This window comes from Poromitra crassiceps (assembly GCF_964638095.1).
Source record: "Poromitra crassiceps genome assembly, contig: HAP1_SCAFFOLD_293, whole genome shotgun sequence".
Classification (NCBI taxonomy): domain Eukaryota; kingdom Metazoa; phylum Chordata; class Actinopteri; order Beryciformes; family Melamphaidae; genus Poromitra; species Poromitra crassiceps.
In genome coordinates, this window is record NW_028152107.1 from 92501 (window position 1) to 103977 (window position 11477).

At 42.8% G+C, this 11477-nt stretch overlaps 1 pseudogene across 1 annotated transcript in view; it reads left to right on the forward strand.

Moving 5' to 3' along the window:
- The window catches only part of LOC310770996 (serine/threonine-protein kinase SBK1 pseudogene), an 8149-nt pseudogene extending 1716 nt beyond the window's left edge, over nt 1-6433 (forward strand). Inside the window, exons 2-4 of the transcript in view lie at nt 271-433; nt 4881-5083; nt 5738-6433. The product of the transcript in view is annotated as a serine/threonine-protein kinase SBK1 pseudogene (transcript). The remainder of the gene's footprint in view (nt 1-270; nt 434-4880; nt 5084-5737) is intronic.
- Nucleotides 6434-11477: the final 5044 nt, after the last annotated feature.

The window sequence follows — 11477 nt, forward strand, 5'->3', positions numbered from 1 at the left end:
CTCCAGTTAGACTAAATTTTGGCGAGGGAAAAATCTGAAATTTGTGTCGTGAATTAACATGTGGGTTGTGAGTATGACGTAAGGCTAGACCAGTTCAGAACCACTGGACTTGTAGATGACTGATCTATAGACAAATTTGTGATTTTTTTTTTATCACACCCAAATTTAACAAAATATTTCTAGTTTGTCCTATTAGAAATGATCAGGCAATGTCATTTTATTAACAGAATCTCTCTCTCTCTCTCCCTCCCTCTCTCTCTCCTGTTACAGATGATTGATTTAGACCTTGCCGACGGCAGCCTGATCGATGAGCTGATGGAGCTGACGGCTCAGAGCCTCAGTCACCTGGAGATCCAGGAGCACTTCAACGTCATCAAGGAGATCGGCCGGGGGAAGTATGGCAAGGTGCTGCTGGTCACACACCGCTGCAGGGGTATGACCGCACTTTCACTTGTTCTTCCATGGATTATATTTTCATTTTTCAAGTTATAATCTGCAGCATTTTCATATAAATAAATATCTGTTCGCCAGTTGATTGATGATACAGTACTACACAATAGTGAGTCAACTGATGTCCATCTATATGTCTTTTTTTTATGTCTCCTTTAATTAATGATTCAATATAGCATGTAGCCAGATACAGTATATTTGGTGCAGGAGCACTATAGGAACACTCATACTGTAGGTCCACTGTGTTTAATTTTCCATTTGGTCATAAGTCAAAATAAATGGTTAAGCACACCAATCTCCAAAACAAATGTGTGTCCAAAAAACAGTCCACAACTATACAATCAACAATGAAGCACTGTTGCTTTAAGAGACTGGAGGCACCTCTCTTGAGCGCTAAATCTGTGAGTTGTAAGTCTTAATTGACACCCAGAGCCTTGGCAGTCTGCTCAGCAGTTACACAATTTAATTATTTTATATAATTGTTACTGTATACAGCAACAATCAAGGCATTTTTATATGTAAAAAAATTGGTGGGGTGCGCAGTCTGCGCACACACACAGATAGCCTACATACCTGGAAAACTACAGCGGCCTACTCTACTATCATGTGTGTGTTTTTTTCATTAACACATCAACAAACAGCACTGGCCATTGTTCTGAAACAGCTAAGCAAAATAGTCACATAGGAAGAGAGAGAGATATTGTGTGTGTGTGTGTGTGTGTGTGTGTGTGTGTGTGTGTGTGTGTGTGTGTGTGTGTGTGTGTGTGTGTGTGTGTGTGGATGTGGATGTGTGTGTGAGAGAGAGAGAGAGAGAGAGAACAGAATGCAATATTTAAGCCGATGACACAACCAAGCTAGAACAAATGAGCGTACAGTAGTGATGCGCGGGTCAGCCAGAACCCGCTGGGTCCCGCGGGCTGGCCCGCCCCGCAGGCGGTCTGGGTTGGCAAATTATGAAAATATCGTGGGTGCGGGCGGGACAGAGTTATTAGCTACTTTGCACACCTTGGAAGCTCTGCTGTGCTCCTCCTGAGTCCGGAGACATATTACATTAAATTGGCCGTTGCGGGCTGCTGGGTTGGGCTGGGTTCGGAATTTTGGCTGGCTCCAATGACGGGTTGGGTTGGGGCGGGCCTTAAAAAACCCTGACCCGCGCATCACTAGCGTACAGGGCCGTACGCAAACAGCAAATATCTCAACACCACTGAAAGCCACAACCAGAGCACATAAAAACAACTTTTTAGGGATAGCCTGCAGATCCATCCATTCTATGACAACAGCAACATGATGTTTGTGTGTGTGTCAGAGAGAGAGAGAGACAGAGAGAGAGGGAGAGGGAGAGAGAGAGTGTGTGTGTGTGTGTGTGTGTGTGTGTGTGTGTGTGTGTGTGTGTGTGTGTGTGTGTGTGTGTGTGTGTGTGTGTGTGTGTGTGTGTGTGTGTGTGTGTCAGAGAGAGAGACAGAGAGGGAGAGAGGGAGAGAGAACAGAATGCAATATTGAAGCCGATGACAGAACCAAGCTAGAACAAATGAGCGTACAGGGCCGTACGCTAACAGCAAATAGCTCAACACCACTGAAAGCCACAAGTTACCAAAGAGCACAAACAACTTTTTAGGGATAGCCTGCAGATCCATCCATTCTATGATGACAACAACAACATGATGACAACGACCTTAATAGATAAAGCCTGGACACACTGACACTCGCCATCTACCATCAATCAATCCAGAACAACAATATGGCCAAAGCACAGAGCAGCAGCACCACAAAGGCAGAATGATTCAAATATGTTTTTTCACTCACCAAAGCTGAGGGGTCACTTGAAGAGGAAGGCGACACGGCGGTTCTTCCTCTGGGCAAACTTCTCCATGACTTTGGGGATGAAGTCCTGTAGCTGCTGGATCTGCTGGCTTTCCACGGCCAGCAATTTGAATGGCGGCTGTCAGTTGTTATCTTCTTCAAGGTGGAAAAGTTCCTCTCTGACTCAGATGTAACCAATCTGGATAGAATCATTAATAGGTCATTAAAGTTCACAAATCAGATTTGGCCTCCTAGTCTGAACATGGCCTTATAAGTGTTGTTCTCATGAATGGATGTTAACCGAGACAGGGCCGTCTTACCAGTATGAAGCTCAGTGGAGTGGTCAGCTCAGACTTCAACTTTTCTTCATTTCCTACAGGCCATGGTTTCCCAGCACAGGCAAGCTCAGCTGTAGGGAATGACAGGAGAAATTGTGGTAAGCGTGAGCTGTCAACCAGCTTTGCAGCGATCAGGTGGTCACTCTGGGAAAACCTCTGTTCCACCTGGCTGGGAGATCATGACTGTGTCACATGCCTCCTTCATCACCAGTGCTGTGTTGCTTACTCGTCGGCCTGGCGGCCAATCCATCAGTTTACTGCCGCATAGTCTGGACATAGTCTGGACATAGTCTGGATATAGTCTGGATATAGTCTGGACATAGTCTGGATATAGTCTGGACATTCTCCTTAACGAGTGAGTGCACTGCTAATCCCAGGTGCAGCGATGCTCCGTTTTTGCAGAGTGTTGTATTAAATATGAGCTTATGACATAAGCAAGGAAAAGAATTGCAGCAGCTGCATAAAGGCTCTGTCCCGGAGTTTCTTTGACAGGCCGTATGCCTCACTTATAGCTTTTAAAACCCCGGCAGATTTAATCAATGAAGAGTTCTGCTTTGGCAGGTAGCTTTGGAATGTCTCTGCGACACTTGACTTTTCTCAGCGCCTCACTTAACGTTTTGGGAAGGGACTGTGCAGGGAGAGTCTAGCAAGCGAGACTAACACCACACACACAAGTCCCGAAACGGGCTAGATGTATATCGCATTCGCAGCACAACCACCATTTGTGATTTACAAGAGACATCGGTTGTCTCGTCTGCCCGTACGGCGACAGATTTGGTCTCCACTTGCTTCGCCATCTCCTTCCTGTACACTTCGCACATACAGTCTTAACAGCTAATTTTTTACAGTGCTGGGTGTCCCTTTGAATACAGGTTGGGGGCGTCATAGTGCCTCTGAAGCCTTGAATCACCCTCACACATCGTCTTGAAAACACATCTGAATATTCCTGGATTCAGAGTCTGCCGACTCGTCATGGCCCCACAGTGCTGTCTCACATTTCCCACACAGTTTAATACAGGTTATGATCCAGCTGAGCACGTACCTGTTCTCCTCCACCTCTTTATTGTGTTGCTCCAGGGTGTAAGATCTACTCACCCTACGGGGTGTCATGTGATGAAGTTAAACTCTCACAACATTTATTTTCAAAAAGTAAAGCTCGTGTTTATGAGAAATGGACCTGTACACTTGAATTCTGATCATTGAATGTTTGTATGATTCATAATTTGTATGTATTGACATTCCCAAGTAAATGTCTGATAACATCAGTAGCTTAGCATGTTAGCTAATGTAAAGCTGTCGGACATTTTAGGCATGCTAATCCGAAGTACAGCCCATCACAATGCGTGCGCGAGCCGATCTTGTAGACGAGCAGATGTTACCGCCACACCGGGTATGCGCTCGCGCTGTCAATTTGAGCAGCTATGTTCACCCTGGTTAGTTCACCCTTCAAACTTCAAAGTAGTAATAAGCCCAATTTCACAGCATTATCCAGATGGCTCCCGCTGCTGTCATGCTTTGTAATGCTTCCAGAAAGATGTTTCAAATCCTTATAACCCTCCTCGACAAGTACCATCTCTCCACCACCAAACAGCAGGCATGGGAAACAATGCAGGCTACGCTAACTGTTAGCCATTTCTTCTTGAAAACCACTCCACATTAAACCCGCGGTTAGTTTTACCAGACCAAGGCGTTTCACTTACAACTTCTTCTCCAAAGTCAGGGTATCAAACCTGTGCTCCAGTAAATCCACTTCGTCCATCATTTTCTCCATCTTCCACTCTGAAGTTCGCTGGTGTAGGTAAACAGTAAACACAAACTCTCGCCGCCTTCTTCATGTCAATGTTGGTGCCGCGAGACAGTGACAGCCAATCAAATCTGATTAAATGAGATTTGACGTGAAATGACGGGGGGGGGGGGGCATGTACCCACGCACTATCAAAGCAAGAGTCGCCAGGCCCGCGATATTTCACCCGGCCACCGTAGGACTTCGGCAGCAGCTAAACTAAAGCTAAACTCCTAAAAACCAATGATATGCAATTTAGGAAGATGCTATATTCGTAGATAATAATAACTTATGGCCGATATTAATCTTTGAGAATTAATAATAACCTCATTTTGCACATTTATTTCTGGTGTGTCTGCAATTCCCTCTGCTGACAGCAGGTGGGGGCTAATGACCAGACGCCTATAATGTGTCATTATTCTTCATTCTTTCTTTCTTTCTTTCTGTGGATATGCATGCAAAAACTAGTGTGATAATAATAGGCTAAATTAAATATGACTGATACACAGGAACTCCCATGGCCTTGAAAGTGATGCCCAAAGCCTCAACTAAGCTGCAGGGCTTCTTGAGGGAATACTGCATCTCCTTACACCTGTCCTGCCACCCCTGCATCGTGGGCCTCTTTGGCATCGCCTTCCAGTCGAATGAGCACTATGGCTTTGCCCAGGAGCTCGTCATTGGGAGGGACCTGTTTGCTGTCATCCAGCCCAAGGTGAGTCTGTGTGAGTACTAATCATAATGACACACTTGTCTTTTACAGTAGTAGTTTATTTTTGTTGTTTGTAGTAGTGCAAATGCAAAATGAATAGGGCCGGGTATATATAGGAACTCAATACTCAATATAATAATTAATACAGCATCGACCGAAATAACCCAGTACCAACTAGTAGGCTATTGAAATTTCTCAAACGATACCGGCATTTGATCCTTTTTGTACACCGATGTAGGAAAAATGACTATTTGTATGGTTTTGCTCGCAGCCAATCACTGCAAGCATTCTTCGATTTAATGTGACGTGTGATTGGCCCACTACTACACCAGCTACAACCCATACAGTCTCTATCTTTTGGTGAAGTCGAGCACGGTGTACAGTATGTGACAGAGTTGACCGTTCAGATGCCACTAAAACATTCTTGAATTAGTAGTCTATTCTATTGGTATCGGTATCACTATAAGGGTACTGGTACTGGTACTGGTTCTGATATCGTCATTTTTTAAACGGTACCCAACCCTAATAACAAATCAAACTAGTTGATGATATGAAACCTTGTGATATAAGTGACCTATGACCTCAAGAGGGATGCACGTCGATATTCAAGCACCTTTAGTGTAATGAACCTATCCCTCCCTTGGCCTTTTCTTCCAGGTGGGAATCCCGGAGTCGTCGGTAAAACGTTGTGTCGTCCAGATTGCCAGCGCTTTGGAATTCATCCACAGCCGTGGCCTGGTCCACCGCGACATCAAGCCTGAGAACATCCTCCTGCTCGACAGCCACTGTTGCCGAGTCAAGCTGGCTGACTTCGGCCTGGCCCAGAAGAGAGGCACCCTGATCAGTTTCATCACGGGAACCCTGCCCTACATGGCCCCAGAACTTTGTGCTGTGGCCCTACTGGAGGGCCAGAAAGAAGTGACTGCCCCTCCCCTTAGCGTGGAGCCTAGCCTGGACACGTGGGCCTTCGGGGTGGTCATCTTCTGCATCCTCACGGGCTACTTCCCCTGGGAGCGCTGCATGGCCTCCGACGACTTCTACCAGGAGTTTGCCGACTGGTGCAAAATAGAGGAGCAGCCTAAGGCCGAGGAGGACGTTCCTCCCTTGTGGAGGAGGTTCACCCCAGACGCCATGGAGATGTTTCGGAAGCTCCTGCTTCTGGATGCAGGGACCAGGTACACGGTGGGGGAGGTGAGGGCGTACGTGGAGAAGGACTGGCTAAAGAAGGCCTATGCGAATGGACCGCAGCAGCCAGCGGAGAAAGGAAAAGTCAGCAGCGGCAACACCGCCAGCCCTGCTGCTGCCAGGATGCACCTTGGGCATGAGGAGGTGGAGAAACAGCCCAATATTTAATAACAGAGCTACATGCTGCAGTGTTCTATAATCTATTGTGTCGTAATGCCTTACAGTACTAGCATGCAAACATATACCTGTGTTGTTTACATCATGCAGAAGGGAGCCTGGATGGGGGTAACTCATTACAAAAGTAACATATTACATGTAATATATTACTTTTAGCAGTAACTCAGTAATATAACTTATTACTTATAGGATTCCAGTAATATTATACCAGTTACTTTGTCAAGTAGCCTAACTCAAGTTACAAATTGAGTTAAAAAATTTTTTTAATCAAAGCACTTATTTAAAAAACACAATCATTTCCTAATCAAACTGTGTGTTTTTATGCAAATAACCACTATAGATGACAATAACAAAGGAAAAGAATAACATTTAGAATTTTGGATTGTTCACACTGACTTCAAGGCGGTTGAAATTATTTTTCGGGATGGTTCCCGGGGCGGCCATGTCATTCTGCAGCTGCTGTTCTTTTGGTAAAAGTAATCAAAAAAAGTAGTGTAATAAGTAATGAGTTACTCTACACAGAGAGTAATATTGTAAAGTAACTTATTACTTTCAAATGAAAGTAATATGTAGTATATTACATTTTGAAAGTAACTTGCCCAACACTGCACCTCGCATGCTTGATTTCATAAATGTGTAGGTCTGACATGACTGAAGAGAAGATGATGCTGATGGACCCGACGTTTTCATCTATGCTTTGGTCTCATTTGAGTCCAAACGCAAGGTGTGTTTTCTCGTCGGGTTCTCCAGGGTAAACAGTGCTGCTCAAATATACACTGAGAGTTACATGCCACTGAATGTCAGTTTCAGCCCCTCTGAGGCTGTTCTGCCTACATACAAAAAATATGTGCTGTATTGAGCCTATACAACACAGTTCTTAAAGCTAATATAATATATTACAATAGCTAGCCTATTGGTGGGAGGATGAGGAGTGTTGCATTTTGCATTGTGAGATATTTGAAAGGGCTCTAATTCTTTTGAGGCTTTCCATTACATTGAGATATAGAATTGAAACTGTTCAGAATATAAGCTGCTGATTGTTTATTAATGTAATTATATATTACCTTTCATTAACTATTGAATATTATACTCAATGCCACTTCCAGGATATTATGATGGTAGATTACTATTATTATTATTGGGGGATGAAGCAGTCATGTTGTTTATTAATTTACTGTATTAAAAAAAAATGCTTAATACCATCTTGGCATTGGAATGCACGGCATGTTGTCAGTCAGTGTGAAATGGTGAGTCTATTCTTTATGAGTTTAGATGCTGTCAAGCTGGTGCATTTGAACTGCCTGTTGTTTAATTTAAATCAAACTGATATTCACAACAAGTTGTATTATTAATGTATGATAGTAATAATCCCAAAAAATGACACTTTTATTACTGCAAAAGTAAAATCTCAATGCATTTTATGATAATTTAAAGCGGTCATTTAATGTTACTAAGAGTGGAATACATTGAGGTTTAGTGATTGACTCAGTGCCACCACAGTCTTTGTAAAGCTTAGCAGCGAGAAGATGACCACAATGTTAACACAGACCTGTCCACTTCACTGAGTTAACACAGCAAATCAACACAGTCCTACTGTATGGCGGCTGTATATTGGTCATCTTTGCTTGCTCAGTGCTTCAAAACTCAGCTGGTCAGTGCTCTGAAGCAAAAACCTGGCCTCAACTGCAAAGCATCTGACATCTGATGGAGAAGCAGAATGACGTGAGATGTAAAGCTGGAGTTGTACACTTTTTTCTTTACTTGTAAAAGGAATAAATACAGTATTCATTAAAAGTTCCATAATAATTATTTTAATTAATTAAAAATCCAAATGCGGCAGCAGAATCAACATACTTTCCCTTGTCACCGAGGCAAACTCACTCCAGTCAGCATACCAATTTATCACCGATAAAACATTTGCATTCAATTCACAAAGTTGAAAATCATTGAAATCGAATTAAATACCATTGCTGCACACAGTCCGTGTGACGATTGGCTCGTCTCTGTAAACACTTGTGCTTACTCTATAGGCCACACAAAGTTGTGGTTGTATTTTAAATGTCGTCGTTCATCAAATTGTAAGTATGGTCAAGATGTTGGAGTGGAATAAACATCATGCGATGTTGGTTTTGGTTCATCCACTCTCTTGGACCGATGTCATCATGTCACATGACCCTCTTTGAAGCCACAGTCACAACCTAAGTTCTCCCTGTCTCTGCCTCACTCTCTGTTTATCCATCTTCTCCCCTACTTCATTGACCTCCTTCAACCTCTTTACATTGAATAATCTCTCGGCATCTGTTGCAGCTGGTCCACACTGACCGACGTCCAGCTTTTTTTGGGCTGGTCCAAACTGACTGATGTCCAGCTTTTGTTCTGCTAAGGGGTGGCTCTCAGAATGCTACATGCGGGCCTGTGCAGGGCACATCCACACTTGGCCCAGGGCCTGAGCTGGCCTGCCCCCTCATGCTTTGCAGCATATTTAGAGTATTACACTAACCAGGGTCATCTTTCACCTGACCCCCGGGGTCCAGCTAGGCCGGTCCAGGCCGGTCACACCTCCAAACACCCAGGCTAAACCCCACAGCAAGCCCCTTGTTTGCATTTGGCTCTCCAACTATCATGCTGAAGTTTTCACTCATAAATAATATGGAAACAGTTTGAGTGGTCGAATGGATTCATAGTTTGGATTAACGTGTCACCACACTATAGGCATGACACAACGTGTGCATCAATCTCAACAGAACCGAGGGTCAAATAAAACCATGTCGCATGTGAATACTTAACAAGTGAACATTTCAAGTTTTCCACCACATGATTATTTTTCACTTTACTGATATCTCTATGCTGTACTTTCTCGCTAAACTGTAAATAGCCCTTTGTGGTAAACAGTTATTTATGTCATTTCCAGGAAAGTTCATCTGAATCATACATCTTATCATCACAAGATCCAGTGATAAGATGCTCTGCGTGCTATAGATGCAACTGCCGTGAGAGACCGCACCACCGCCATGGACTTTCCCCTATCTGCATGGTTATATCATGTTTCTACCTGCAGTAACATAAACCACAGCGTTCATAAATCAACGTGCACAGTGATATAACGATACACTGCTTCTTGTTTGGCACTAACTGAGTTACAAGATCTCTCCAATGCTCAGTTCACATGTAGCTTTGCCATTCACATTTAGGTACAATATTGCCTCTTTTGTGTACAAGCTCTGTGCAATTAGACTGCAAGCACAAGGGGGGCTTTTTCACAGCAGCCGTTTTGCGTCCAAAAGGCAGGGTAAACACTTAGGTGCAACCCAAACATGAATGCACTCAGTGGAGTCGGAAACCCTCATTAATGTTTGGGTTGCACCTGTGTTTACCCTGCCTTTTAGACACAAAATGGCTGGTGTGGGGGAAAAGGTCAACGTGCATTCTACTTGCTTTGCAACATCTTTACTTATCTGCTTATCATTAATTTTATATATATATATATATATATATATATATATATATATATATATATATATATATATATATATATATATATATATACCGGTATATATATATATATATATATATATATATATATATATATATATATATAGGCTATATATATATATCTCCTTTCATGTTTGAAGGTAATGGGAGAGGTCCATCATATGATTTGTCACGGCCAAGTGTGCAGGCAGCATGTTATAAAAAACTAACCATACATTAGATGCCATATGTTTCCCATTGGAATTACATGACCCTGCCTGTGACCATCCCCCCCCCCCACACACACACACACACAAACACACTCTCTCACACACACACACACACACACACACACACCCACCCACACCCACACAAACACACACACACACACACACACACACACACACAGCCTTAGACAAGATAGCAGGGCTTTCTGGATGGCACCATTATACACATGGGAGCACTATTAATAAGACCGCTTGTCTGTTATGGAAAATCACCACAACTGGGCCTTTCTCACAGCCGGGGGCGTGTCTGCCTGTTACCTCCATAAAAAGCCAGCATGGGGCGACGAAATAAACCTTATCATTTTCAGACTTTCAGATCCACTAACTCACATGTTTTTTTTTGTTTTGTTTTTATATTTTATTTTCAATTTTTTTAATAGAACAATTAACGAACAAGACAAACAGGCTCAGACACAGGAAAATACAAAAAATAAAATACATACATCAATGACATTTGGCATCATTAACGTGGTGCTACCAGCTACAAAAGATGCCACTAACTCACGTGTTTGAAATTCTTTTGCCGATGAGCCACAGCAAATTGGTGTTCGCAGTGGAGTGAAGTCAGAGAGTGTTTAGAATGAATCTTTGAAACATGAGGTTATGAACATTTGGCCAAAGGGGTCGGAGTTTGGGCCCAATGCAAGACAAGCTGTTCCTCGTACTTCCCTCGAAAGTTCCATCATCCAAAAGATGTAACAGTGATGCTAAAACCAGGGAGCCTGTGGCCAGGAATGATGTAATGACTCAAAGTGAAATCCACATTAACATTATGTTATACGTATGTTTATTGTATTTCTCTTACAGTATCTTACTGTACTTTGCTTTTAACTGTTCGATTAACCAATTTTAGGAGTCTATTACTGTACATCGTTATGTTTATTGGATTTATTTTATTGTATCTTATTGGACTTTGCTTTAAACAGGTGCTTATAATAACATCTAGGGACGGGCATTACAAATTAGCCTTGGGCTGTAAATGCTGTGGTACAGGAGATGTTTTGGTAAACGTTATATGTACGTGTATTTGTCCCTACACAAACACGTCTCCTAGTACCGACTGTGTCTAGATTACGCACGTCACTTCCTCTCGTAACATAGCATCCTTTAAAAACTGACAGTAAATGCTTTGTCTTGCTTGTGCTCCATCCAGGAGTACACAATCTATATTTGACCGTATATCATCCGAGTTGCCTGTCACCTATTTAATCTGCTTAAGCTTCCTGGTTATGTATTCTCCCAAGTTTATTTATGTTTCCCTAGTTGCTATAGTGAAT